Below are 27,455 nucleotides of genomic sequence, written 5' to 3'. Positions count from 1 at the left end.
AATTGTAAGTTAGGACAAGAAGAGCAAACTGGTTTAAGCTTGAATCTTCTAAAATATTCTTTACTAAGTTTTATTCACATTTGTTCATGTTTTATTGTTGATCCTTCATCAATTTCCAATATTTATACACGGTCTCTTGGTCAAGTTCTTTTATATCACATTCCTGTCCCAAACTGATGTTTTCTAGGTGCTCTTCCTCTTAGAGTTAAAAGATGAGAGCGGAGAAACATGTACCTGATATTCAACTTGGGGAATGATGCTTTTTTGGAAGGGCTACCTAGGTGGGAGGTGCAAAGGTGATACGAGCATCATTACCCATGCCATTCCACTTATGACATCCTTTTGAGTTGGAAGGTTTAGGGGCAGGGAGGTTATAAAAGAAAGTAGGCCAGGTTCACTTTCTGATCATGTTTTACCACACAATTTAAATGGGTCACTCCATTACACATGACTTTGCTGTGATAGAGACTTAAAGTAACTTAAAAGTACATTTCATACTCATTTCTCTTAGAGAATAAGCCAGTACTATGGCAGAGAGAGATACAACTCATACTATGGCCCAGGTGACTCAAGCTTGACTAGCAGCTGAGGGATCCGAAGAGCTGGCAGGGAAAGATGTGTGTGCCTATCCAAAAGGAGGGGTGCACCTTGCAGTTGATCCCTAATGGAAGATAGGGATGTGCAGAGGGGGTGTTGTCCTCTGGAAGATCTGCAAGAAGCACTGGCTGAATAGCTGCAGAGGAAGACATGCCAATACATCCCCATTGCCCGTCCATTCCTGGACATTAATGGGTGCATGGAGGAGAAGAATGCTATGGTATAAAACTACAAATACACTCTTTAGCAGCAATATAACACTGAGCCAAGAGCTTCCATTTCTTCATCAGCCTAAAGCATCATAGGGCACAGCAAGTTTAGGGGAGGTACGGAATGCCTGGTAGACCCACTGGATGAGGAGAAGCCCCGGCTGCAACTGGTGGTCAGCTGTGAGGAACTCACAAAAACATTTCTGTTATGGCCTACTATGAAATACTGAAGACAAGCTTCCCAAAGCCCAACCTTTAGACCAGTGGTTCTGGTTGACTATCATATCTACTCAATTAATGCAACAGAAAAGTCATATTTAAAGTAGCAATAACATTCTGGACTCTATTGCACACTTGGCAGCCATAAATTTGCCCCCCATTGCTCCTTGTAAACTGCTTTTCTAGTCTCTCTTCACAATCTTTTCTAACCTCCTTTTGATGGATTCTTACATTTGTCATACAATATTTAACAAGCCCTACTAATTATTCCTTTTTTTAAGAGCAGCTTCTGTTCTAGATTAAACTAAAACCTCTACCACAGCAAATCATTTACTTAGGACTCCCCTAGCCCTCTCTCTTTGCCCATAGGGGATGGGATCTCTAACCTGCAGTCCAAAGTTCTTCTTGGCCTAACCCCATTCCATTACCTTTCCCTCTCTAGCCTTTTGCTCCCAATATCTAGGTTCCTTTGCCAGATTTTTCCAGACAGTTCCTGCCGCATCATGACTATTGTCTGTATTCCTAACTGTAGTCATCCCTACTGGCAAAAATCACCTTTTTCCATTCCCATGTTGGCTTAATTCTTAGAACACTTTCTGCAACTTTAGGAATACAATATTCTATATGGTTGCTTTATTCTCCTTAAGGATCTGCATCCAAAATCACAAACTTTACTCATTTCTTGACCCCCCCCCGCTTCATCAATATAGTGAATTATAACCTTCTGCTGGTGTTATGTATACAAGTTTTAACTGTGAAGCTTTAATATGGCGCCCCTCTTCTAACAAACCTACAATCTTCTCTGAAATCCAAACTATCATCTTGCTACAATAAAATAGCCAGATTTGCAACCAGCAGCAAATCATCCACCCATCACTGTGAACCTCTCCAAAAACTCAACTGGCTAGAGCTACCCCACTACCTCTCCTACACTCAACTCACCTATGCACATAAACTCATCTTCCAACCAGCACTCTGTCCCTCTCTTTCAACTACCTTTAAAATGCATCAAACACAAAGACTTCTAAGATCTAACAATCAAAACCTCATAGAGGTCTATAGACCCATACGCTCAGGACAACACCTCCTGTCCTTCTCACTAGCACGCCAATGGAACTCCCTTCCCCCATCCATCCGTACAATTGCTAGCCTCCCACACTTTAAAAAATTACTACACTCTCATCTAACATCCTCATGGGAATGCTCCTTCTCACATCCTTCATAACCTACCCTACTTCCACTACTACTCCTCTTTCTTTTTCCATTCCCAGCTAGCAAATTCATGCTTGCTTCCACCATTCAACTCCTCCCTTGTACCAAGTAATTAAAAAAAACAAAAAAAAAAACACAATGCTATTTATTTTTATATTTCGCCTCTATTACTTGTTTTGTTTGATACTTATGTTTTTCTCTATATAATCTATGTATTGAAATTAATATTTGTATTTTATGTATTGTGTAACATAATCTTTGTATAATCTGTATGTGGAGCTTTTCTCCCCAGGACTCCATTGAAAATGGCTTCTTTGGGCCCAATGGACTATCCTGGTTAAACAGAAAATAAAATAAAATAAATAAATAAAAAAATAAAATATCCCTTCAGATCTTGAAATCTTAAAACCACTTTGTTCTACTGGGAGAATCAACTTATCCCACTTAACACTTGCCCTCTTCCCCTCCCAAATAGATTCCTTCAACTCTGTTATTGTCCACAACTTCTCCTCTGGTTGATAAAAAGTATACCAGACCTTTAAATAAAACAAAGAGGACTGAAACATTTTCACTGCCCATATCTAGTAAGAGCTTCCAGTTTTACAGTTTTTGTAATAGATTTTGTTTAGTCTCTCCCCCCACATTCTTAACTACCACAGGACAGGCTATTTTAGGTAACAAAAATGGAGTTAAATAACACTTGATGCTGGTCTCTTCCATATTGTAAAAGAAGTTTTGCATCCATCCTTAGGTATATGGTGTGGGATTTAAGATGTCTCAGTACACTAGGGAAGTTAGCATGAGTAATGGTGTTGATGGTTCATATCTGTGAAACGGTGAAATATCTACCCTTCTATTCTAGCTCATGCGATTCCCTAAATTTTTGCTGCTCTTTCATTAGGTGTGTGACGTCCCCTCTTTGAGCCAGTAATCAAGGAACTTGAATCGTCACCACTGACACTGTAGAGAGACATTCACTTGGGGCAAAAATGGATACACCCAACATTTCCAGATGCAGCTCTCTGCATCAAGCACAATTTCCCTTAAGAGCACAGAGGGAACACACACAGCTCGGGGCCTGGGTTTCTCTCTCCATCTCTCCCCAGGTCCCCATTAAGGCTCCCCACAGGCACAGCTATTAAATACTAAGCAAATTGCCCAAGCCAAGTTCTCTAGCACCCTCTTTGTGAAACCAGTGCTTTGTGCCCGTGCTCCAAGCAGCTGACACACACATACTCAGATTTGATTTACACACACACACACACATATCTGGAAAAGGCTGGCACAGGTTTACTAGCTATGCCCCCTTCTGCCCAGACTATAAGGTAGTCAACAGTCACCAGACACTCCAAAACCAAATACTCCATGGCTCTTACAAAGGTACCCAATTATAATGAGTGAAATTAATATTAACACAAATGGTAGTGTTTTGACCAATGCAGTAAGGCTTTCAGGAGTGGCCACAGAGTCAAACAGATAGGAGTACTCTCAAAGGTTAAAATATTCTCTAAAGGACCAGCCACAATTAAACGTTTAAATATATTTAATAATAAATAAGAAAAGAACATGAAAATACTAAATATCTATTTACAATACACACCAAAGTTTCAACCACATTTTTTCCCTTAGAACTGCTCTACTAGTAATCTAAACAGTATATCCCTTAACTAAAAAGCGCAGCACTTGTTCCTAAAAAGCTTTTTTTTTTTTTTCCTCCAAAAAAAAAAAAAAAAAAAAAAAAAGCTCAGCACTTGTCTTAAAAGCATCTTCTTTTTAGGCTTAGCACTTCTGTATTATACAAAGTCCCTCACTAGCAAACCCCCCCCCCAGGAGTACCCACTTCCTTACCAAGTCCTCTCTCATTCAGTTACACCCCAAACTTCTTAATTTCTCTAGCATGTCGAAGGGCCAGATGCTGGCGTCCTCTCCTGTCCAGTTGGTGAATCTGGGAATATTGAGGCAATGTTACAATTGCCTCGTACACAGACAACCCTCTCCTCCTCCCACATAACACAAATACTTGCAAGAGATGCAGCTATTTAGCCAAACTGGAGGCTGAGCTCTCTCAACTCAGGACTGGCAAGACCAGACAGGAGGAGAAAGCAACTACACACACCACAAAACCAGTCTCACATAAAGCTATCACAACAATGAATCAAACACATAAACACACAAAGACATACTCGGAGGCTCTGAGCAAAAATTTACCTAAACAGCAGAGGCCTCCAAAGCAGACACCCAAGCAACCGCCACCTCATGACATACCACAGGCAACACATAAAACACAAAATCAGTGTGCAAAGCAGTCACAGCCCTTAAGGCCAAATACAACACCAAACAAACTTGTCATAGGTGACTCCATAGTCAGACACACTGACGTCCCACTCACCAGGCTGAACAAGGAGAGGGTCACAGTAAGCTGCCTATCCGGCGCTAGAATCCGCCACATAACACAAGCACTCGGGTCACTCCACAGCAAGTACAAATATGACACAGTCATTGTCCATGCTGGTGTGAACGACCCGAGACGTACCTCCCTGGACTACATGAAAAGAGACATAGAGGAGCTCTCTGATTATGTAGCCCAGGCAGGTATGACCCTGACCCTGAGCAGCATCCTTCCTTCACCAAGAATGATGCCACAACATAGAGACAAGATGATCAGCTTTAACAATTGGCTTAATTTCTGGTGTCATTCAAAGGGGATCCAGTGTCTGTCTGCCTGGGATGACATGCTTGACAAGCCACACTGCTTCGCAAGGGACGGCTTGCCCCTGTCACCCTGGGATTCGGATATTGGCTAAGGCTCTTGCCACCCCCATAGTGCCTTTTAGGCAAGGCTCAAATTCTAAACCTACCACCCTAGAAAACAAAAATGGGAAGAAACTAAGGGTAATGCTGCTCAATGCCAGAAGTCTAAATCTCAAAATGCACTCTATCGAGGCCCTTCTCATTATGGAGAACATCGATGTCTGTGCTGTGACTGAAACCTGGTTCAAGGCTCCTGAGAGCACCCTGGCACTATCAGGTTTTACCTCATATCATGCGTTCCGGCCCCAAAACCCGGACCACACCACAAAAGGAGGGGGTGTATCCATATTCATCAAGGATACCCACACCTCCAGGTTGGTGGCAACGCACTAAGCATCGGAAACCATCCAAGTGCAATTAACCATAGGCAAAACTGCTCTACAATTTGTAGCATGCTACAGGCCACCCTCTCAAACTCAGGAACCCCACACAGCCTTCACGAAGACACTGGAGGGTATAAATGTATCTCCAAACACCATTATATTGAGTGACTTCAACTACCCGAATATAGACTGGGAACATTACTCAAGCCCAAACTTTCTAGCCCAAAGGTTCCTGGAGTTCATAAATTCAAATGCCATGGAACAACTAGTCACCGTTCCCACAAGAGGAGAAAATATACTAGATCTCATCATCACAAACATGGGGACAAAATGCTCCACACCGGAAGTATATCCCTCATTGGTGAGATCAGATCATAAACTAATCTCACTGGATATCCACATCCCGCCCCCACCCCAAACAAAAAAGACCACAGTGAAGAACTTCTCTAAAGCAAACTTCACACTACTCAAGACTGGCGTGGTATCCTTCAAGGCCCCCGAGCCAGTGGAAACCACAACCCAAGCTGCGGAAGCCCTTACAAATGCCTTCTACGAACACCTCCAGGACTGCATGGATCAGGCAATCCCTAATAAAACCAAGACTCTTTCCACCAAGGGCAAACGTCCAGTCTGGTGGACCCCAGCCATAAACAAACTTTACAATAAGAGAAGGAAGCTGTTACATGATAAAGCAAAATCCATAAAAGAGAAGACACCTTTGATCATTATTAGTAAAAAAATATGAGCACTCATAAAATCATCCAAGGCAAACTTTGAGAGAAAAATTGCCATAGATTCAAAAGACAATCATAAGGCCTTCTTCAGCTATGTTAGAAACCTGGGTGGAAACTCCCAGATATGCTCAGAATTAGTCCAAAATGATACAAATTCACTGAACCCACAGACATTGCCAACATACTGGCAGACAGGTTCAGTGCAAACTTCACCCCCCCTCTCCCCCCCAAAAGGAGAGATAACTATCCCAGCAGAGTGCAGCCTCCCAGACATCTCCAATGCGCAGGTGAAAGCTGCTCTCTCTAAAGCTAAAAACACAGCATCAATGGGACCGGATGGTGTCCCCGGCTGTGTGCTACACGAACTCAATGAGGAACTAAACCCGCACATAAAGCAGCTGTTTAATCTTAGCCTTACCACAGGATACGTGCCCAAGGAGTGGCGTACGGCAACTGTGGTCCCACTCCACAAAGGCGGTGCCTCTACGGACCCTGGTAATTACCGCCCCATAAGCTTAACAAGCCTGGTCTGCAAAGCTATAGAGAGGATCATAATGGAACTCATAAACAAAGACATAGGGGACTTGCAGACATTGGACCCGACCCAGTTTGGCGTTGTCAAGGGCAGATCATGCCTTTTGAACTTGGTCGACTTCTTCGAAACAGTCACCAAGGCCATTGATGAGGGAAAGGCAGTCCATACAGCCTACCTTGACCTTGCAAAAGCTTTCGACACAATACCCCACTCGGGTATTATAGAGAAACTTACCAGCTTAAATGTAAACCCATATGTCACAAGATGGGGTGCAAACTGGCTAAAGGACAGAACCCACAGGGTTAGAGTAGCTGGCGCCATGTCAGACTCCAAGCCGGTCACAAGTGGTGTCCCACAGGGCTCAGTCCTTGGCCCCCTGCTGTTCGGCATCTACTTCTCAGAAGTACAGGCTAACATAGGAGGACTATGGCTGACAAAGTTTGCAGATGACTGCAAACTGGGAGCCATAGTGGAAAGTACATCGGACACGGATATCCTTCAGAGGGGTCTCACGGAAACTGATAGCTGGTGCCAGAGCCATGGCCTGAAGTTAAATGCCAAAAAATGTATAGTCATACCCTTCGGGAAAAACAAGGTAACCCCAAGCTACCATATAGGTGGCAATCCACTAAGCACAGAAGAGGTTATCAGGGACCTGGGGACCCAGGTTGACAGTGGCCTTTCTTTTGACACTCACATTGCTAAAGTGGTTAGAAAAACCTTCTACATTGCCCACCTTATCATGAAGGGATTCACATCCAGATCAAGTGAGGTCATTGTTCCCCTGTACTCTTCACTTATCAGACCAATGATAGAGTACAATGCCCCATTCGGGATGCATCTCACCCGACACCTGCAGCAATTGGAGAGACCCCAAAAGTTCCTCACCAAAAGGATAAAGGGACTCCAAAATCTGTCATATGCTGCCAGACTGAAGATACTCCAGCTCTATTCAGTCGCATACCGTCTGCTCAGAGGTGACCTGTGCCTGACATACAAGGCCATGTCCAACCCGGAATTAATGGACATGCTCCACCTCAAAAAATCCAAATCTACAGATCCACTAGAGCAAGCGACTTAAACCTTAGCACGGATATAAATAGGACATGCTGGAGGGATAGATTTGTCACCCAGAGACTCCCTATGTTGTGGAATAAAATCCCGGTCCATGTGAGGCAGAGCGCCTCGCTGGCTCTGTTCAAGAGAAATCTTGACCGGTGGATGGGAGATCGTAGGTTTACCCCGGGAATCATCTCTGTGTCACTGCTGGACAGAGGCACAACAAACTAATGGGCACAGTATTTTTTAACATAAGGGGTGGCGTAAGCCACAAAAACTCTGGGCTAGGCTTATAAATGCCTTAGGGCAGATAGCCTAGTATAAACCTATGAACCTATGAATACATTCACACAGATACAGAAAAATGATAATCTCACTATATTTTCCTAATTTAAAATAATCATTATTCCCTGGTCACTTACTAGCACAAGGTAAGATGATGGGAAGAGATCTGTCACTAATTTTATGTTATGAATCAAGATGAACATGTGGGGTAGTTCATTTGTATGCTTTATTATATAGACACATACCAGGATGGATAGCAGCAACATAAAATATAAAGCTGATTAACTGACAGACCATTACATACATGCATGCTTACATCTCAAATAGCTCTCTACAAAATGGCAGTCTGGCTCACACGTGCTCAGTATTTATACACATGTGTAAGACCACGGAAAGCTTCTTAAAAGGTAAAGGTATACATACATACCGACAGACCATTACATACATGCATGCTTACATCTCAAATAGCTCTCTACAAAATGGCAGTCTGGCTCACACGTGCTCAGTATTTATACACATGTGTAAGCCCACGGAAAGCTTCTTAAAAGGTAAAGGTATACATACATACCGATCTACATCCTCCCTCTTTAGTGAATTGTCCACAATAAAATGACATCTGAAAAAGACATGCAATTATACAGACACTGAGAAATACACACAATGTTCATGTCCAAGTTGCCCTGTATCTGGAACATGGTCTGGAAATGTGACCTGATCTAGTGACACAGCAATTAGGACTGGGTTTAGCAACAGAGGCAGTCACCAGTGAACATTCTGTTTCAGGAATCTTCACAGGAACAGGAATATTTGCTGGAATGTCCTCTAGAACTGGAACACTAAATAACTCACTCTGAAATCTAGAGTCTTTTTCACATACAAAATACTGCAATACAGGTCAGACACCGGTAATAATTATTTCTGATTCTGCCTAAATTTAACTCCCTGTGATTCCACAATGTATGATCTTGGCCCTGGATATACACTTTTTACAACTCCAATCTGATCAAAACTTCTGGGCATCTGCATCCTCACCATCTCCCCTTCTCATAATGGATTGAGCGGTTTGCTGGATGCATCATAATAGGACTTCTGGGACAAATGCTTTTCCATGCGTTGCGCTCTCACTGCTTTGTTGTTCTTAGCACAAAGAACCAACAGGTTGCTATGGTAGTGTGGCTCTGGTTTGTCTCGACAAAAGCCTTTGTGCAGGTGATGTTTATCACGAGGAATATTTCTGAGATTTAGGAGATTCAGAAAAACATTGCTATTGTCTCATTTAGACTTTTCTAATAACCGTTTCATACTCTGAACTGCACGTTCTGCCAAACCACTTGATGGTGGGTACTTAGGGCTACTCGTAACATGGATAAAGTCCCACTCTTTTGCAAATCTTTTGAACTGCTGGCTTGTAAACTGCCCATCATTGTCAGAAATAACTGTGTGTGGAGTACCATGGACTGCAAAATGATACTTCAGCTTAGTAATGACAGTACTGGACACCAGATTAAGTAGGTCAATCATGAACCAATCTGAATAAGAGTCTACTACCACCAAGTAATGTTGACCATTCCATTCAAAAATGTCTGTAGCTACTGTCAACCAAGGTAGTTCAGGAATCTGGTTTAGCTGAAGTGGTTCTTTCTGTTGAAGTGGCTTAGTACTACAATATACAGAATAAGATGAAAGTACTCTCTCAATATCCTTCGATGTAGAAGGCCAAAATACTAGTTCTCTCGCCCTTCTTTTGGTAGAATCAGTTCCTGGGTGGCCATGACGCAAGATAGTAATGTACTCTTGTAAGGATTTTGGAAATCACTTTTGGACCTTTTCATGAGGACACCACTGTCAAACAAAATCTCATCTCTGTAAGGAAAATATGGCTGCAGGTCATGAGGTAAACAAGATTGCTTTGATGGCCTTCCTTGAATGATAAAGTGGTTGAGCTTCTGAAGAACTGGATCTGAGGCTCTGTGACTTCTAAGCTCATCAAGACACACGGAAGAAAGATTTCTCAATTCCATGACCTCAAAATCAAGTTGCTCATTTAAATGCTGGTCAGTGGCATTTCTGGGCGATCTAGATAAGTAATCAACAAGATAAAGAAGTTTGCCTTTTGTGTAGACAAGATTAAAATTATACTTTTGAAATTTCAACATCATGTGTTGCAATCTGGCTGGAGCTGTATGCATAGGCTCTCTCAAAATAGTGACTAGAGGTTGACGATCTGTTTCGATTCTAATAGGTTGGCCATAAACATAATCATGGAACTTTGAACATGCAAACACAATTGCCAAAAGCTCCTTCTCTATCTGGGCATACTGCATCTTGGTTTGGGTTAGAGTTCTGGACGCATAGGCCACTGGTCTACTTTCTTCAGTGGTATTTGGCATAAGAGCAGCGACTTCTTTGACTATATGCATTGGATGAAGAGGTCTTTTCAGTGCTTTAAATCTCATGGATCAATATATATTCTGATATAATCTTTTCTTATGAGCTACTACCATGGAAGACACCCAATTCAGTTGATTCGTCAACTGGACAAATCACAACTTGTTGCACAATTTTATCGAGCTCGGCTTCAACTCTGTTCTGCATAGCTACTGGAACTTTCTGGGCTGGTCTGACAACTGGGCTGACTTCAGGGTCTAACTTCTTGGAGTACACCACTGGGATTTTGCTTAGTTTGTCTTCAAAAAGATCAGCATAGGTAGTGAAAATAGACTGGGTGAAATTAGAACAGTAGTCTTTCAAGCTTACATGGTGGACTTCCTTATGAAAGTAGTCCCGTTTTGAAACTGTTCTGGAGACCTAATAATGACTGTACGTGCCTTTTGACTACATAAAATTGCAAATCATAGCCGTTCCCAGCAGAGTAACATGAAAGCACTACTGAACCTTCTGTCTGAATTTCTTCACCACCATAAGCAACAAGCTTCATACACCTTGCCAAATCAAGCTTCTCACCAGCACATACTCTAGCAAATGATTCTGCTGACATAACATTGCACTTTTAACCTGTGTCAGCTTTGTGCTCTATGGGTCTTCCATTTATCCGAACAGTACAAAATACTTAATTATTTGCCCAGAAGTCTGCTGCATTGCCTGTTTCATTAAGCACAGACACACCATCAACATAAAAAGTAGGGTCACAGGTTTCCAGTTGATCAACCGGTCTCTGAATGTTCTCTTTTAATAGAATGTGCCTCTTTTGATTTACAAAATCTTTGGAAATGACTCCACTTTTTACATATGTGGCGTGGCTAACCAAAAGCCAAGCACTTTTCTCTTTCAGACACGATTACCACCACAATTACAACAGTTGACTATGAGGCTAGGTGAGGAAACATCCCCACCAGATCTGTACATTTTAGCCTTGTTTCTCAAGTCAGTTATATATGGTTCAAAAGTTTCGCCAGGCTTTTGATGTGCAAAATAAGTGCCTTTCCATCGTAATATTCATTTGGGGGTTACACATTTCTCAAAATTTACATTTTAAGCACTTGGGGTCTTCCCTTGTTTCAGCCGGTACCACTACATGATGGTTTTCCCCCTCTCCTGCAAATACAGCAGGTGCATACACAAATGAACATACTCTATGGCTTCTGAACCAGCTCAATTAAGCAGAATAAATGCCTTTGTACGTGCATCTTTATCAGAAAATGCAGCCGGTATGAAAATATTGTATTCTTGCTCAAACACTCTCCAATTCTCTGCAGTATTATCATCAAATACAAGTGGACCAGGTTTTTGAAATCCTTCACCCATGCCAACAAATTATGCTTAAACACACTGCAAATATGGCTCTTGTAATTATGAATGAACATGTGCAGATACCAGGTACTTGTAATAACATTCAAATGCACAATAAACTCTTCGAAATACTGTATCTTGTGAAATATGCTTTGAAATGGCTGTATTTTGCAAAACTGTACTGTAAAACTGCACAGACTTGCAACAAACACTCTGTATATCTTGGATATCTCGAATAACTTTAATTAATGCGAAAAAGTAGCACATAGCAAAAAAATGCGATCATTTCCCTTATTTTATACATTTTATGAGATCTGGGACATTATTTTAAACATTTTCGTAACTATTTTGAATATTTGTATCAATACGTTGAAGTTTCGGACATTTTGTTTAACTAGAAATTTGTTTTAAATGTTCTGAGTGCTTATTTTTATATTCTTCAAGTAAGAAATCATTTAAGCAAGTTTTAGTAGCTGGAATTCTTTTCCGACCTGTTTTTGTGAGTTGTAGGGACGATCCATTCCTCTATATTCCTCCAACATTAACCAAGTGCCTCTTGGTCTTGATTCTGGATCCCATTCTGACACCATGTCACTCATACTATGTTATGATTCACGATAAACTGGTGGGGTAGTTTGTTTATATGCTTTATTATATAGAATAACACATCTGGATGGATAGCAGCAACATCAAATATAAACAAACAGATTAACTGACAAACCATTACATGCCTGCATCTCAACAGCTCTCTACAAAATAGCAGTCTGGCTCACACGTGCTCAGTGTTTATGCACATGTGCAAGCCCATGAAAAGCTTCTTAAATGTATACATACATACTGATCTACAAGATCCTTCTATGTCAGGTTCCAAGAAACAGACTACAATGAGACTTCTGCCTCACCTAATATTAAAACATTACTCTGTACAAAATGACAGCATATACATCTGGTCATCTGACTTCTGGTTCCCATGCAACCCACCCCATTGCTAGAAACTGCCAGGAATTAGCACCTACATGGTCAATAATACACACACTATGATAGTCTACTCAGAGGCGATCTCTGCTCAGCATACAAGGGCATGTCAAACCCAGAGCTGTTGGACATGCTACACTTAAAGAAATCCCAATCCCTCAAGAGACGCACGCTCCAGGGATCCAAACCTTGTCATCACAATGAACAAAACATGCTGGAGGGATAGGTTCCTGACCCAAAGACTCTCCAGACTCTGGAATAGACTACCCATACATGTCAAGCAGAGTGCCTCTTTGGCCATCTTCAAAAGGAACCTTGATGATTGGATGGAAGATAGGCAATTCACCCTGGGGATCATGTCGCCCTGCTAGACAGAGGTCCAGAGAAGTAAATACTGTGGGAAGAAATAGCCAGGGAATTGTTATGGCTAGGCTTGTATAGGCCCAAGGGCCGATAGGTTTATAGGTTGGTACTAGGCTATTAACATTTTAAGCGAATTAGAGTAATTGTTTCTGATTTGGCTTTTGATAGACATTACTTTTTGGCTCTGTCCCTGATCTGGTTTGTCACTCATTTGCATCATCCAAAAGAAGCTTGAAATGTTACAGGCATAACTTGCTGTACCATTATAATACAAGCTTTTCAAGAGAAGGTTATAAAAAAATTTAACAAATCTATCCTCGTCCTGGTATATTTATTCTAACCAGAAAAACACACTTTAACCCACACTAGAAAGGGAAAAAAGGTGATAACCTGTGGACAGTTCAAAATGTTTCAACATCGCCAGGTGAGATACTAGCTTCACCATTCATCTTTCAGAATATTTGAACATCGCTTCCTTGTAGACACAAACATCTGTGATGCACTCACAAAAGGAGAAAGTTCTTGTCCTGAGAATGAAGCTGTAACAGCCATATTCTAAGTTACTGCCTCCATCTTACTTAATCTCCCCCCCCCACACACACACTAATGACAAAGGCCAAAACCCACATCTACATTTTTCTTACTACTTGGTTTGCAGCCACTACAGTTTCTGCTGGTTATGACTGGAAGATTACACTGTCTTCCTCATCACTGTAGTTTTACCAGGAAAAAAGTACAGTTTAAGTAATCATTCAAATCTCACTAACTTCATATTCTTCCTACAATTCAAGGAGTTTTGAGCACTGGTTTTAACAAAAATGCCAGAAAATGTTCACACATTTAATTTTTTTTAGTTATTTGACTGATAACTACTGTGTAATGGCAATAATTACATTATATCAGTGCCGATTGATAATCACATTAAATCAGCAATGAAAGCCACGTCATGGTACATTTTACCAATATAATTCTAAGCCTTACTCCTTGCGCTTCTAACATTGCCTTTATGGTCTCATATGTATTGAATTTGAGCTCATAAAAGGTTGAGGTTAGCATATGTAACCCTTTATTTAAGGGTCTCTCACCATAACAGTATTTATCTTAAGCTCAACTTTTAAGTGAAATTGAGGTGGACCCCCCCCCAAAAAAAAGGTTTTACAATGACCTTGCATAAAGTAACCATAACTTCCAGGGTCCCGCATAAAGTAACCATAACTTCCAGGGTCCCTCTGTACAGATCATATTAATTGAAAGCAAACTCTCTTAAAGTCTTATCTAAAAGATATACAGACTATTCAGCAAGAGCTATCCTCACATTGCTGACTGTCCTTTGTATTAGATAAATCAATAGTTAGCCTCCTGGGATTCCACATTCTCCCCAAACTCAACTCAGAATAAAAAAAGTTTTTTCTGTTCCACGATACTTCTCATCTCAGAATGTATCCCAAAGTTAAGGGCAGAATAAACACATTTTACTCTGAAGGTACAGTACTCTAACAATACTTAAGCCGAGAGCCAGTAAGTGAGCTGCAGTTTAATCCATTAAGCAGTACATCAAATGTAACCATTTTATATGCACAGAAACAGTTTCCCAATGGTCGGTGGTTTCTGCCTGCTCTGCTTTACTCTCTCCCAATTTCCACCCACCCTACTATACATTGTATTTACATTTAGCAGGCAACTCCCACAAAAATAGCAATTCAAGAAAGGAGTAGTTGTGGAAAGTGCACGCTCATTAAACCATCATTCACCCTTATGAAAAATTAATTATCAAGGTGCTGCTTAAGCCTTCTTAAGACACTAAGGTCTTGCTGGCTGGATTCTGCTGAAATCAAAGTCTAGTTATAATTAGATTCACAGTCTGTTGCCCACAGAAACTTGCAGAATATACACTGATGCAGCACCAAACTCTGTCACTTTAACAGCAGTAACTAATAAATAGCTTTTTATAACAAACCACATGGACTACTGTTGCAGCTTTAGTTACACTGTGCACTTTACTTCTCGATCAGCATAGAAGATCAATTTCCTGTATAAAATACCTCTAACAATTTAATTTACTATAATCTCTTTATAGTGGTTTTACATCCTGTTTTTCTCCTTGGTATTCTATTTTGGTCGTTGTATGAAAACATCTGTTTGCTGATGTTTGCAGAAAAATATGTTTTCATCCTGTAGAGAAATAATGCTGGTATTGTCTATCTATTCAAACTTCCTTGCTTAACAGTGTCATAGGATAGAAACACGTACAGATTGTCAGTAAGAAAGCTAACCTGCTTCCTTAAAGAATGGCAACAGGAAAACAATGTGAAATGCTAAGTCTGTAAGAGGTTAACTTTCTTGCTGACAGTGTGAAACGCATACCGATTCTGTAGGAAAACATGTCCATTAAGCAAATTCCTTATTTTTCCATGCCATAGTCATTTAGTTGTTGTTGTGTCTTTTCAGCTTATCCCGGTTAGGGGTCGCCACAGCGGAACTCCGGTCCGCTAATGTTGGGTAGTGGATTTTTACGTGCTGAGTTACCAGCCCTGAAGCACAACCTTCAACGAAGGCACGCTCATTCACGCATGCCTCCACAGAGAAGACGCTCTAGATGAGAATCGAACGGGACAAAGTCTTGCTGTGAGGCGACAATGCTACCGCAGCACCACTACCGCGGGACATTTAGTATGGATGCTAATCGCATATTGCTAAGCTCTATTTCTACATTTCAGCAAGCTTTATTTTATACCTTATTTATGTTGCATATTTGTACTTTCAACCTTAATACCTTGTTGAGCATACTCTAACAATTCCCTCTTTTTATTTTAAAACATACTCAAAACACTTTATACTGATATGTATTTTTGACTAGAATATATATAATAGATATATCTATATTTATTTATTTTTTTTTTTGACCAGATTATATATAACACACATTAGGAAACAAAACCTTTAGTTTTCTTTTGATACAAGTCAAAATACAATTTTACATAATACTTTTTATCATTATATTAACTACCAGAACTGAGTGCATAATTTAGTCTAACAACTTTTTTCTTGCAGACCATTCTGTGAAAATATTTCACCAGTTATGGGTGGTGTCTGCTTTAGTTTTAACCCGATTAATCTGTTATTTTGCAAATCACAGAATTTAATTAATGACTTAGAACTCTTAAACTCGTTGCAACTGTTGAATTAACTATTTTCTTTTATTAATCATTTTATACCAAAAGATTGAATATAAGCAATTTTAAACCATCTCTTGTATAGCTTTACAGTTTAACAGGTTGTAAATACAATTTAATACTAAATAATACAATAACTAGCATAATAGCTATTTCTTTTATTAATCATTTTATACCAAAAGATTGAATATAAGCAATTTTAAACCATCTCTTGTATAGCTTTACAGTTTAACAGGTTGTAAATACAATTTAATACTAAATAATACAATAACTAGCATAATAGCTATTTCTTTTATTAATCATTTTATACCAAAAGATTGAATATAAGCAATTTTAAACCATCTCTTGTATAGCTTTACAGTTTAACAGGTTGTAAATACAATTTAATACTAAATAATACAATAACTAGCATAATAGCTATTAGCAATGTGTAAACTATCTTATGTCAGGTTTAATCTGTTTACCAGTATTTCTAATGCACTAATACCTGCCCCCCCCCCGGAATGAGTATTGTCAAGAAGGAATGAGATCTTACTTCTTCCTGTAGCTTTAATTTTAGACCCTTTTGCAAAACTGCTCACACAGTGTAAAACTGAGAAAGTACCCATCCCCCTGTAGTATTGCAGTATTGTTTATTTGCTTTATGCTGTGAGAATAGAATGTATGTCAGCCCAACACTTTAGTTATACATTTGCTTTATTAGGTTACTAACAAAATATGGACCTTTGTCTGATTTGATTTGCTGTTTACTCTCCTGCATAATTGATTTGAACTGTATGCATATTATGGCCCATCTGCTGGCTATACCTGATGTAACTTGAGGTTTTTTACTTTTAACATTTACCTGCAAACAGATCAGTGACATATATTCACAATTATGTTTTAATAACAATAAGTTTTTAGAAAAACTCAAGCCACTTGTCTGACAATCATTTTTGTTTTTTTACCTTATCTGCTCAATATTTCCTGTAACTATTTATCCAGTCTGGGAAGGTCTGAGCTCACATTTTAAACTCTGTAGACTATAGTTAACAGTTTAGCATTTTTCCTTTAATCATCTGTTAATATACTTGCAACTTGATATTAGAATGCAGTTGTAAAAACAATTAGTATTATATTTGTGATTTGCACGACTATGCATTTATACTACATAAATAGACATTACTTTACAATTCGCTTACATATTTTTTTAACTTTGATTTCAGTATTTTTTTTTATTTAACTGCCCTGCCATTCATTTTACAAAGACTGCTCGACTAATACCAGCTGTGATGTTATTTCTTTTTAAAATTCATAACTTTAACTGTTTTGTGTTGTGTTACTATACAATTATAAAAAAAATAGATATTGGCTTAACTAACCTGTTTATATTTACATGATTTACATTTGCTATTGTTTTCCTTTTCTTGTGTGAATTTTAACAGATGTACTTTATATGAAAAGAAAATACATGCATGTCAATCTTGTGACTTCAGATTTTTACTGTTATGCACTAGAACTGTTTTGCTTACCTTTTGACTAGAGCGTATGACTGCCATTCTCATAGCATACTTTACTGTTGTACTGATAAATATATTGCTTTAACTGAATGAAAGTAAAACATTTGGGAATGATTTGTCCATACATCAGATCCTGCCATGTATGCTTAACCATTTTCAAAACACAAACATATTTTTACTCTGTAAAGGCTTGCAGCCGAGGCGCTAGGAGAGGAGAGACAACTAAAAGGTTTTTATTAAATTCTTATTTTGGAAAGTAGAGCTGTTTTCACTGGTCTTTTGTGTGGTTTCAGAATATTATAAAATAGATCTCTTTTGTACAGATCAGCTGTAGTTTCCGGCTATTTTGCAAGGTTTTCTTAAACCCAGCTGTTGTATACAGGAAGTCAGTCTCTGTTAGTTCAGCTAATTTATTCTCTTTATCCTGTAACTGCTGTTTAAGAGTTTTCTGTAATGTTGCATGGTCTTCCTGATACATCTCAGTAACCTGTTCTGCTGAATCTAAAACTCCTATACACTTTTGTAACAATTTTTGTATAACTTGTAACTTCTGAACTCATTGTGCCAGTCTCAGGTTTATTACATTCTTTTGTAACTAGATATACTAGAGGTTCTGTCAATGACTGATTTGGCTGTTTGAAAAATTAATTAAATCAAGGTGTGATGGATGCGAAGTCTTCTTAAGACACTAAAGGTCTTGCTGGCTGGCTTCTGCTGAAATCAAAGTTATAATTGCATTCACAGTCTGTTGTCCACAGACACTTACCAAAAATACATTGATGCAGCACCAAACTCGTCACTTTAAAAATAGCAAATAATAAATAGCTTTTTATAACAAACCACATGGACTACTGTTGCAGCTTTAGTTACACTGTACCACTTAAAACTTTCCTGTACAAAATACCTTGCCTAACAATTTCATTTGCTATAGTCTCTTTATAGTGGTTTTATATCCCTGTTTTTCTCCTTGGTATTCTATTTTGGTCTTTGTATGAAAACATCTGTTGCTGATGTTTGCAGAAAAATATGTTTTCATCCTGTAGAGAAATAATGCTGGTATTGCCTTTATCCATTCAAACTTCCTTGCTTAACAGTGTTATATGATAGAAACATGTACATATTGTTTTCCTGTTGTCCATTCTTTAAGGAAGCAGGTTAGCTTTCTTACAGACAATGTGAAATGCATACATCCTGTTTTTTTTACATATTTGCCAAGTCTGTAAGAGGTTAGCTTTCTTGCTTGACAGTGTGAAATGCATACTGATTTTGTAGGAAAACATGTCCATTAAGCAAATTCCTTCATTCCACAGTCATTTAGTATGGATGCTAATCACATATTGCTAAACTATTTCTACATTTAAGCAAGCTTCATTTTATACCTTATTTATGTTGCATATTTGTACTTTCAACCTTAATACCTTGATGAGCATACTCTTAACACCTTAGTTTCTGCCTCAGGTCAAACAATTTATACAGCCCCTACAGAATCGCTATCCATTTCAGTTTTCCACATCAACTATGTCATCATACAACCTTGTTCCTCTACTTAAAAGCTGCCAAATATTCTGGACCACTGAACTTCTGCTAGTAATTAATACAGCAAAGCTATTAAATGTATCAATATCACTCAAGCTATTCAAAACACTTTTAAATGCTAGCAAAAGTCCTTCTCAGACACTGAGCTCATGTTGTCAGCCTCTTAAACAGCTTTTCCTTAGAGTGATTCTCTGTTTTGGGAAACAGATGACCGATGGACAAAATAGTGTGTCTAGGCCAACCATGTTGCATTTTGCTGCGAGTATTTTTCAAGACACTGTACCTGGCTTTTTATCATCTTGCATTGTAAAAAATACACATACTAGGGCAGTTGGGCACATCATGCTCTGGACACCACGATTTTCAATGTTTGTTTATTTTGCCTATGTGGAATCTGCTTCCTAAACATAAGACCACCATTTACTTTACGCTCTGACACTGACCAAACATACACTAATCAGCAAACATAAATTTCCCCAAACAGGTACTTGTGTCAAAGTTTCTGGCTTCAGAATGACTCTATGGGCTGACAATGTAACAGTAGAGTAGGAGGTGTTCAAACTGTGGCAAGAAATTACTTGAGATGGTGCCATCTGACTAACCTTTATACCACAGACATCTCTACAGTGAAAGGAGAGGGAGTCTTCCTGCCAGGAGGGGGAAGATGACTTCTGCAGGTAGAAATCCCAAGAGTCAGTATGCAACAGTGAAATACAAAAACCTCACCTGTAGCAAAAGCCTGTTCTTTCATTCATCATCTCATTCCACCAAAACTCACTTTAGTCTTAACAAAGATTACAAAATACTGGCACTAACATGTTCCCACTTCTTCAGCCTGCCGTCTACTCAGTGACCAGGCAGCAAAATGTATTATTGTCTCACTGCCTACTTATATATATATATATATATATATATATATATTACATACATACATACATACAAAGCAGTGGTGTCCATTGCAGGGATTCATATGTTACTCTTATTTATTCTATGCACTTTTATAGGGAAAAGACTGCACTCTGTATTTTGGTAACTGATGTTAATCATTATTTTTGCTCAAACACAGCAGTCACCAAGTCACATGTTACTAATGAAATTATAAACTGATAGATTCAAAATATGCAAGTAATTGCAGTTACATTTATAAACAATATTCAATCACTCAAAGCAAGCCACTGATCCAGAGAACACAGCACTGATGCTCATCCAAGAACGCAGGGCTGCAGTGAAAGGCTGCTTCCAAAAGTCCAAAACAGCCAAGTTAAAAGTAGCCAACAAATCTGTCATTAACAAACTGCTGGACTATATGTGAACTTCAAACAAAGCCGACAAAAAAAAAAAAAACAAACAAAAACAAATAAAAAAAATTCCTGGAACAAACAGGCTAAAATCAGTCCTGCTAGAGAAACTCTGATATCACCAGTCACTGAATATAAAAAAGCACACACTGTTAAGAATCTGAGTGTTTTTTTAAACACTCCAAGAAAAATCAAACAACACGTCTGGGAACCTGGTGAAGCTCTCCTTACTCTAGCTAGTGCAATACTTATATAGCTTCTCTGCCAAGAGCTCCAAAAATAAAAATATTAATGATAAAGGTGTGGCATCTACAGGATTAAAAGCTTACTGGAAAGAAGACCACACACAACAGCAAAAAAATGTAGCACAGGGAAAAATCAAAGCACTCAAACCAGGGTGCTGCTCAGGTTCGCCAGAGATGTAACAACACACAGTAATCACAGTTATACTTCATTCAAGAGCTTTGTAGTAAAAACCAGCTCAACGGTCTCATAACAGAATTACTCATACATTACAAAACACCTGCTGTAAATGTCCTAAATATAATACACAGAACTCGGGGCACAGAAGCAAAAAAAAAATTAAAGTGCTGACTGATGCTGTTATCCTAGACAACCAGCTACAAATTCAGTTAATCAGCAGCAATAATTTAAAAAGATAGCTTGGATGACAAAACTGAACACCCCCACCCCATCAACAGACTATCACAGAAATGGAAACATACAAGAACCAGTTCTACTAGAACTATCTAAATGCTTCTGCTGGTTAAAAGGAGCCTCTTTACTTTTGGTCTCCTTAATATGTGAATGGTTCCAATTCAAAAAAGTTTCAAGTTAAAGTTTCCCTGATGAACTAAGAAATGTTTAGCTACAGAATTAACAATAATTCTACAAAACAGCCATCATATGTGCAAGAATGCATAACTTTAGGCTCACTATCGAAATGTTGGCACTCGAAATGCCAAGTGCAAGACGGCTCTTCTCCTTTAAATGTTCTTTTTTGCAGGGGGCAAGCCCCCTCCCCAAACATCTATATACCAACTCAGAGAATGCCACACCTTGGAGAAAAGGGAATATTCTGAGAAATGGCCATCCAGGGTTCAATCTCCCATGTATAAAACTTTAGAAACAGCTTGAGTACTGGGTTTAAATCAAACAAGTGATTTGGGTTTCTAATATCATGACTGGAGTGGACCCTTACTTGTCCTGATGTGAAACCATGACTGCCTTGGTTCTGATGTTCCAGTGGCTTCTATATATATGCCAAACTCTTGCCTTCAACACAGTCCTATGATATGATCAATGACGGAAGTTAGGGTGACAAGTATTCAAACCCTATCTTGCTTCCGCTCTTACAAAGAGGAACTGCATCTGTTATCTTAATTTATTTACAGATATCTGATTACCAGGAAAAGTCCAACTAGGTAAAAGCCCATTTTCAGCAGAGGCCCAAGGAGAAAAGCTCCAGATTACAAAACATTTTAAGAACAATCATTTTACAATCTTCAAAAGTAAAACAAAAACATGGCAGTTTAAATAATTATAACAAATTAGACACAATACAAAAACATTGATCAAAAATCGATACATGGTATATCACAATCATTTAATACTCAGATATTTTAGACAGTGTACAGAAGAATTAAAGTTAAGTTAGTCTAATACAAATAGGAATTGCAATATGAAGTGAGGGAGAAACAGGCTGATAGTATATGTAGAGAGAAAGTCAAGGAAGAGAATTTGATAGCAGTAAGGAATGAAAAAATACTTTTTCACATTTAGGAATATAGTTTATCCTGAATGTGATGCCAGCACCCTGGCCCAGCAATCACGGAGCCTCAATCCTCACCACTAACACCAGTGAGGGGTGTCTCGTATAGGAGGAAAGGATAACAAATACACACAATAAAGTGCAATTTCCCTTAAGAGCATACAGAGATCGCAGTCAGTCTGGGGCTGGTCACTCCCTTACTCTCCAGGTCCCTAATAAGACTCCCCACTGGCACAGCTATAGGGTCCAGATCTCAGCCTAGTGGGCAAGCTAAAACCTCCAGCACCCTCTCTGTCCAACCAGTGCTTTGTGTCCCTGCCCAAGTAGCGGACACACACACAGAAGAGTTTATACAAACACACAGACACTCCTGGGGAAGGCTGGCACAGGTTTTCCAGCTGTGCCCCTTTTTCCCCCCAGACTATATGGTAGTACCACCTGCCACCACCCACTAGTATTTATCAACTACTAAAAGGCCCTTAAAAGGGTGTCCAGTTATTACTGTGCAATATTATCATCCAATTGGTAGTAGAGCCCTGGGCTAAAGCTATTGGAGTGGCTTTGTACAATTTTACCAAAGGCATGCAAGTACTCTAAAGAGCTTAAATTATCTCTAAAAAAAACAGCCACAGTTGAAAGGGTTTAAAAATATTTAATAACAAATAGTCAAAACACAAGACAATACTTTTTACTACGCAGTGCTAGTCAAGAGTTCAGAGATCACAGAGAAATACTTAAAATAATCCAGTAGTACAGTTCTGACATCACAGAAAACAGTCTAATCGTTCTAGCTATTTCTAAGAGAAAACATAAGTCTAAGATAAACTTACATATAGAGCAAGGCAGTGCTGGCGAGTTGGATGGTCAAGACAAAAATGCTTAATGCTCTCTGGTTCTCTCTGTTTTTATAATCATATTCCTGGTTCACATTACATCATTCTTCACACTTCCCTGGGTTCCCAGGCTAACAGAAACTACATTTACATTCTTCACCTCTGGGCAGAAACCAGAGCAATATAGGACATTTATGCATGCAAATTCTGGCCAATACCTCTGGCCTTAAAACAATAGGCAGGATGCCTCACTCTAGACTTACTGGCTCAGAGTTTTAACATCAAAGGATCACAACATGCTTTACTTGGTCAGTAGAGTGCACTGTTACATTTTTTTCCAGTTCCACATGTGACACTATTTTTACCATTTAAGACAATCAGCCTGTGGTTTACATTAATATTTACAGATGACAGAATTATCTCCAAAATTCTATTTGGCTAGGCTGGCAGCCTTCACCTATCTTCACCCAATCTTCACACTGAATATGAACAAGAACAGAGGCAGATTTTAGCTAGGAAGTCTTTCACAGTGGTTTCGAAAGATGGGAGGGACGGTATAGACCTGGTGGATATAGGGAAGGAGTTCCAGGTCTTAGCAACTCTGTACAAGTATAATGACCAGCAGATTTGCAAGGTTTGTAAGCAGACAGGAGTTTTTGGTCACTGGATCTCAGTGACTGACTGGGGACATAGCTGTGTAGAATGTTTTTTAGTGCTGGACAGGCAGATGAATGCAAGATAATTTTATAGGTGGCAAGACGTTGTGCATATGTTAGTTGATGTGGCAGTTCTAAAAAGTTTAAGCTTTCATTGCTATACACGGATGGGTTCTGAAAGGGGCATGTGCTACATATTTAGCAACTTTGTTATAGCATTGTTTAAATTTGAATTTTAAGGAAGCCTGGAGGTTGGTAAGGACAGGAGCACCATAACAATGAGGAGGGGAGGAGATAAATAATGGCAAGTGTAGCTTTAGTTGCGTCAGTGAGAAAATTTTTGGCTTTGTAAAGTATCCCTAGTTTTTGACAAGTATTTCTTATGCAATTTTGTATATATAGGTTGAATGTTAAGATTTATCCATGATCACCCCTAACAGTTTGCTACGAGAAGCAACTTCAATGATCGTATTATCAAGAGAGAGGACTTTAAATTTTGTTTTTTCACGAGAGGGATTTGGGGAAAAAAGTATTTGGTCTTTTTTGGGTTAAGCATTGGTTGGGAGTTACGAAGCCATATTTCAGTGACTGTTAAAGCTTCCCGAGTAATTCTTTTGGAGGTGTACCATGTCAGATGTGCAAATGAAATTGGAATCATCCTCATACTTTACACGGGTGGCCTATTATATGGAAGTAGAGGGTGTTGATGAAAATGTTAAAGTGCAGGGGACCAAAGATGGAGCCTTGTGTACATCGATGGTGACTGGGAGGTCAGGAGAGTGTTTGTGGAGTGCAATTTTACTGACTGATACCTATTGGACTAGTAGCGTTCGAACCATCGAAGGGTGGGCTGAGAGAGACCTAATGAAGACATTTAAAGTAGAGGTTTGCTGTGACAAACTTTGTCGAAGGCTTTAGACAAGTCTAGAAAGAAGGAAGAGACTAGTTTGTCTGTATCTCTAGCTTTACTGACAGTATCTATAGGGGTTAGAAGGGTAGTGCTAGTACTATGGCAGTCTTCAAGACTCCATGAATTCTTGAAAATGTTAGCTGAAGAACTGCCAGTTCTCTTCTTACCTACAGAATTCTTATTAGCCATATCCCATCAGGTGCCATTGTCTTGTCCATCTTCAATTTCTGAAGTTCTTTGAAACATTTTCCTTTCTTAACAGGATAAGAGAAAAAAAAAATACATGTCCACATCTTCCAAACTGATATGATACAGTTCCCCTTTCATGTTTCTCTTAAGAAAAATATTCACTATCCCCTCCTCTTAGATCCTAGTTAAAAAGTCATGAGCATTCAGAAGTCAATTAGCTGAAACACTATATGTCCTACAGGGTCATTTGCATTTATTCTATGGGCTTCCATTACACCAGGTTTAAGAGACCACACAGTGAAAACCAACTAGGTTTTTTTTCTTGTAGTTTTTACCGAATGGTTTGTCCATGTGACTCCTTTACCCTTCTGTGTGTGTGCAGAAAAGAATGACTGTATTCACTATCTTTTCCTATGGAAGTTTGATTTTCAAATTGGTTTTCCTGCCTTCTAGTACCTTAACTTGCATGTCTGTTCACCTTCTGTCTCCTACATTCCCATGCATTTCCTAAGCAACACACATTTTCACCTAAAGCTTGATATCAACAAGTGTCAAGCCACAGTATCTTATCCTTCTGATTTATATATTTGTTTAAAAAAATATGTTTGCTGCTTCTGAAATAGAAACCATTATGCATCCTCAATGTTCATCCACATGACCTTCACTGGTGTTTTGAGTGATCATCCCAGACCTTCACTGGTGTTTTGAGTGACCATCCCAGACCTTTTCTGTAAAGGGCTTTTGCTTGGCATCTCTCTCTAGCTGCACATGCATGAATCATTTGGCCATCTCTTACTCCCAGACAGTTGGACACTTCCTATAAAAAAAAGATCTTCTCCCTTTGCATTTAAAAAAAAAATGAAATACAAACCTTCAATTTTTTTGAATAGCTATTTTTTGTTTGTTTGCTTTACCAGCTTAACTTTTTTTTTTGCAAGACTTAAATTAGTTCTAAACAGCAAAGCTGTAATAACAGTAAAACAAGCAAACACAATTTCTAAACTCTGCAAGACTGAAACTTACTTGTTATATGCTGAAACACTGGCTATACAGATGCAGCATTGCCCAGGCTATTTAAACAATTCTCTGTGTCATACCTTCAGTGGCATATGCCCCACTATTTGAGTTGCACACCTCTCCAGAAATTACTCAACTAATCTCACTTAGCTTTACTATCATCACTTTGGATTACCTGATTTGAAGGGATAATTTACAGCTACCCAGTTAAGGCCCATATACATAACACAAGCAGAAGGACAGGATTCAAAATGGAAAAGGATGATGAAGCAGGAAGAAGTTCAAGAAACAGAGTGGGATTTTGGATGCAGATCCTTACAGAGAATAACAACCATACAGTATATTATATTCATAAAGTAGCTGAAGAAATTCCAAGAACAAAGCCAACACTGGAATAAGAAAGATTTTGCCATGAAGCATGACTGTGAGTAAGGGTACAGAAAATAGAAGAGGGGACTGGAATTCACTGGAGAAAACTGGCAAATGAACCAAAGTATTAGGAACAATTAACAACAGAGGAAGAGAGAAAAAAAAAAAAAAAAAAGAGTGAGATGAGGCCAAGATGACATTTGGCGTGCAGGCTACTGGCTGCCTTCCTTGCTGGGGACTGAGAGTATAGGCAAAGAGAAAGGGATAGCAATAGGTGAATCATTAAGTGAAAGACTTGCTCTGGTAAAACTTTTAGTTGAATCTAGAACAGAAGCCAATGTTAAAAAAGGGATAATTAGTGGGGTGTATAAAATATTGCATCATAACTATAAGAATCAGAGGATATTAGAAAAGACTGGAAAAGAAATTTACGAGGAGTGGGAGGACATATGCATGGCTCTCAATCACGCAACAAATCTGGAAGATTTAGGATCTTTGCTTGGAAGGGCTAGCATACGTATTTTTATACCCCAAGCAGATTTCAAAGAATTTTTTCTCAGGCAAATATTGGTGGCGTGATGGAAAGAAATAGATAACCGGGAATACAAGTTTTGGGGTGTAATGAGTTGTCACATATTAAAAATTCCCTCAGAGTACTCATCAAAAATACTGGATGAGCAAATGGTTGCAACTAAGGAATTTTTTTTTTTTTTGAGCTGGGTGACAGGATATGAATGTCTAGACAAAGTAAGGCCTTAGGTTTATTTCTATTGGCTGTCAAAAAAGCAATTACTAGAAAATGGAAATCAAAGTCAAAACTGACTGTATTTGAAGGACTGCACAGAATAAAACAGATAAAAAGCAGGGGGAAGGAGGAAACTACATAGAAATAAATGGAAATTGTGAGAACAATAAATGCAGAATAATGTTAAGGAAGAGGAGTGAGGTTTAAGGAAAGGCAGGAATTTATGTAATGTTGTACAAATTAGAGTTACAATAAAAAAAAAAAAAAAAAAAAGACAGGTGATGCATAATGTATGTAGATGGAAAAACAATGTTAGTATGGTTTGTTTTCTTTTCGGTTACTGTATGTTTGCCTATGCTTAAATGATACTTTAATAGAGGTGTTACA

General features: G+C 38.9%; 1 long non-coding RNA gene across 1 annotated transcript in view; it reads right to left on the bottom strand.

The window, feature by feature from the left end:
• LOC122787296 overlaps positions 1 to 27,455 on the bottom strand; it is a 92,551-nt gene that overhangs the window by 48,773 nt on the left and 16,323 nt on the right. The window lies entirely within an intron of this gene.

The sequence above is a fragment of the Protopterus annectens genome, chromosome 13.part0 (assembly GCF_019279795.1).
Source record: "Protopterus annectens isolate FY-2018-M chromosome 13.part0, PAN1.0, whole genome shotgun sequence".
Taxonomy (NCBI): Eukaryota; Metazoa; Chordata; order Ceratodontiformes; family Protopteridae; genus Protopterus; species Protopterus annectens.
The sequence above is the reverse complement of the archived record's forward strand: the minus strand, read 5'-3'. Positions and strand labels throughout refer to the sequence as shown.